The sequence below is a fragment of the Manacus vitellinus genome, unplaced genomic scaffold, assembly GCF_001715985.3.
Source record: "Manacus vitellinus isolate BGI_N305 unplaced genomic scaffold, ASM171598v3 scaffold_84_pilon, whole genome shotgun sequence".
Classification (NCBI taxonomy): Eukaryota; Metazoa; Chordata; class Aves; order Passeriformes; family Pipridae; genus Manacus; species Manacus vitellinus.
Genome location: NW_021940840.1, coordinates 592,060 through 596,405, shown reverse-complemented (window position 1 = coordinate 596,405; position 4,346 = coordinate 592,060).

The following is a 4,346-nucleotide window of genomic DNA, read 5'->3' as shown; positions in this document are numbered from 1 at the left end:
TGCCATGGGCAGGGACACCTTCCACCAGACCAGGTTGCTCCAAGCCCCATCCAACCTGGCCTTGGACACTTCCAGGGTGTGGAGGAATGGGGTGTCAGCCCCTTGCTGAGGGTACAGGAGATCCCCAGAACAGTCTCTTCCTCCATACCAACAGCCCCTGTGCCCAGGACCAACTCATAATATAAATAAATATACTTATATAAAAATATCTATAAAATATCTCAAGCAACATAATTTGCTGCAATTATCTCAAATCAAAGCACGGGAAGAAGGAAATTCAATGTCACAGCTACAGTCAAATCAGCAGAAATGATCCCACAGAGCACCCAAAGCTCCTCCTGCCATTCCCCCAGGGTGGAGCACCGACACCAGCTCAGAAGATGGGTTTCCATCATTTTCCTGGGAGCTCGAGGGAAAACTGGCCAAATCCCAAATCCATAGAAACACAAACCCTTCTGTCTCCTCCAGCAGCAGCCTCTCAGCTCTGCATCGTTTGGGTCCAGCAGCCCCGAGGGGAGGAGCCCTGCTCCCACCACAGCACCTCCACCAGCTCTCCACCAGGACAACCAGTGCAACAGGAACATTCCTGCTGGTCCCTGTGACACAGCACAGGACAAGCTTGTCTGGGGGCTGACATTCCTTCCTTCCCCATCTGGTGGTGGATGGTCCCCAGGAAAGCTGCTCTGCATCACGTGAGGGTCAGAAAAGACCTCCAAGATCATCTTTTGACCAACCTTTGCACATGACACACCGAGTCCTGCAGTTACCGCTGAAGATTATCCATGGAGGGCTGGAGGAAAGAGCAGCAGAAATATTTATCCTTATTGCTCAGGATGAGGGATTCACTCATCCAGAAAGGTGGAAGAGCCACAAGCCTCTGCCTGGAGGTCTTCGCTTGGAGCCCGGCCAAACGCCTCAGCACTGGGGATCCTGACCTTATTCCAGCCTTTGTATCAACTCAGCCAAGGAAAAAATTATTTGGCTTTGCTAAGGCTGGGGAAACACCCTGAAGGTCAGGAAATACCCACACAGAGAAAGGGAGAGAGAGTCTGTCCAGGGCTCCGCATTCGAGGACAGACCACAGAGGATTTGCAGGAACAAAACTGCAACAGGCCCAGCAAAGGCACAGTACTGGGACTTCAACCCAAATGGGGGTTCCTAAGCACACTCATTCAAGATCACAAAACCTCTTGGAAGCTGGAAAAATACATACTCCTAAATACTTGGGAGTCAGGGAGTGGGGAAACACGACTCCCACGGGGCAATGGTGAGGGACACCCAGCAGACTCTGCTGGAACATCTTCCAGTGAGTGCATCCCAACCCAGAGTGAGAGTCAGGGATGGCTTTGAAGGGGGGTTCCAACACATGCAGGGCATGAGGAGGAACAAAAGTAAGGCAGTGAGGACCTGCTGAGATGGAGAATGCTCAGGTGCTGCAGTGTGTGCAGGGAAGGGAATGGAGCTGGGAAGGGGCTGGAGCAGCAGGAGGGGCTGAGGGAGCTGGGGGGGCTCAGCCTGGAGCAAAGGAGGCTCAGGGGGGACCTTCTGGCTCTGCAAGTCCCTGACAGGAGGGGGGAGCCGGGGGGGGTCGGGCTCTGCTCCCAGGGAACAAGGGACAGGAGGAGAGGGAACGGCCTCAGGCTGTGCCAGGGGAGGTTTAGGTTGGACATTGGGAAAATTTCTTTCCCAAAAGGGCTGTCCAGCCCTGGCACAGCTGCCCAGGGCAGGGGTGGAGTCCCCATCCCTGTAGGGATTTAAAATCCCTGTGGATGTGGCACTTGGGGACATGGGTCAGTGGTGGCCTTGGCAGAGCTGGGGGACAGTTGGACTCAATGATCTCAGAGGGCTTTTCCAACCCCAACGATTCTGTGATCCTATTTTATGCTCTGTGCCCATTGTCTCTGATGCCACCCTTACACCTTCTCCAGTTTGGCCCTCTTGGATCCTCAGCTCCCAGCAGCTCCTAAAGCCCATTAAACCAACCCCCACGAGCTGGGTAGGGCCAAAGCAGACCAGGACTGTGTGTCTGGGACCAGCAAAGAGCTGGGAGACACTGCAGGAGCCAGGAAGGCCTCTCTGCTCCTCCATATAGGGAAGATCCTCCAGGGACATAAATACCACTTTAATCCGTGTTTTCTGGCCATGTACAGCCCCCAGCACACTCTGTCCCTGAACAGGGAAGGGGCCTGGTGATGGATCCCCTCCTCCCATGCAGGAGGACAGAGGTGCTCCTGCCCGCCCCTCCCAGTGCTCTGGCAGCAGCTCTGCCATCTTTCCATGGAAAAAAAGATCCTCCCTAAAGCAGCAAACCCTCAGGAGTGTGGCAGGGGGGCTCCCAGCCCAGTGTCCTCCTGTGCTGGGATGCAGGTGCCCCTGGATCCCGTTGGGAAGCAGCTCATCCCCAGCTCAGGAGCTTCACTCCGGCTCACCCCGCTCGGCACCAGCCAGGTTTGTGCCAGGTTCAGAATGAAAGGCACACATTCAGCAGGAATTCCTGTCACTCTTCCCTGGGGAACAAAAGCTCCTCAAGAAAACAAATATGAAAGGCTGGCAGCAAAAATCTGACAACAAATCGCCCCGTTCCTCTCGCTCCTGTGCTGTGGATGAGGCAGCCCAGCCCCCACGGCATCCTCCCGAGGTTCCCTACCCTTCCCAAACCCAGTGTGCCCTGGGCTCCAGCTCAGTGCCACCCTCTCCGGGCAATGCCAGCGGGGCCCGGGGCCAGAGGCAGCTCTGGGCTGAGCCTGTGTGTGTGTGTGTGAGGTGCCACCGTGACCCAAACCCAAACCTGCCCCCTTTGCCCTCTGCCATGAGACACGTGTGGCACAACAGGGCTGGCCCCAGGCACCACAGTAACCCACATAAGAGCCACCGAGGGCTGCAGAACTCTCCTCCTCCTCCTCACTCTCCTCCTCCTCCTCCTCCTGTCCTGCTCCTCCCCCCCTTGCACTGGGAAGGCCCCACAGATGCAGCTGCTGCTCCCCCATCTCCTCATGATGCACTCGGGCAACATCTGCACCCAAGGGCTCAAACCCCAGAGACACAAACAGTGGCAACAGCAGCTTCCATAAATCCCCTCTCCAGGAACACACACAGCTCGTGTTTCACACCTCCACCCCCAGCTCCAGGTGCCCCCAGCCGAGCCCCTTCATCCCCCTCACACTTTGCCTGGACTGGGGATGATCCGAGTGGTGCTGGTTTGTAGGGCACTGGCAGGCAGTGTTGCCATGGGAACAGGCAGCCTCGCCGTAAACTGGGGAGATTATTTTTGGAGCTGTGATGCAATTTAATCTAAGGAAAATGGATCTGCAGCCATGGGCCATAAGCCTCCTCAGGCTGGTTTCTCAGCCCAGGAGCAACACAAAACCTCAGTGCCTGGAGCAGTGTCCCACAGGAAGGCCACGAAGGCAGGAACTCCCTTTACAGCCCCGTTTTCCATCTCAAATCTTCCCTCAGATAAATACTTCCCCTTGCCTGCAATTTCTCTGGAGCTGGTGGGACAACACCGCAGCTCCTCTGTGCCAGGGACACGCCGAGGCTTTGCCCTGCAGCCCACAGGGGATCCCAGGGACATGGATCCCACTGGAGGGACCACCACACTGAACTCCCACCCCAAAATCACCAGGGAGACCTGGAGCAACCCCAGGGTGCTGCTGCTCCCGGCCGGGCTGGTTCGGTGCTGCCCCGGGACGAGCGGAGCTGGGAGGAGCCTTTTCAGGGATAAACCAGGAAGAGGTGAAGGGATTGAAGGGTTCAGCACTAGAGCTTTTATTCCAAAATTCCCAAACTGCATCCAGAGTCCGGCTGTGATGTCTCCAAAGCACCACAGCTCTCCAACCCCTCACCATCGCTGGGGCAGGCAGTTCATCCCTGCTTACCTTCCTCTCCAAGTCCAGCACAGCTCTCACCTTCCTACATCCCTCACCTTCCTACATCCCTCACCTTCCTACATCCCTCACCTTCCTACATCCCTCACCTTCCTTCTCCTCCCTGTGAGTGGAAAACCTTCCCAAGTATCCTCACTTTCAGCAACAGTCCTCATCCTTCCTACATCACCCTGAATTTCTCCCCAACCCTCCTGCACACTGAGCCGCTCTCCCACCACTCCACTGGAGCCTCTGGAGCCTCCCAAGGTAGGGCTGGCCCTGTGCTGGAAATTAAATCTGCCTTTCAGCTGGAGTGAGCTGACAGTGGGGCTGGAAGTGCAGGATTCATACTGCAGCAGTGAGGCCCAACCAGAGTCCCCAGGGAAAGCCCTAATGGAAGAGGGAGAGCTGATGACTTGAATTCAAACACTATTCCCAGGCTCTCCCAAAGCCACCAGGGCAGTGCCACTGGGACATCTC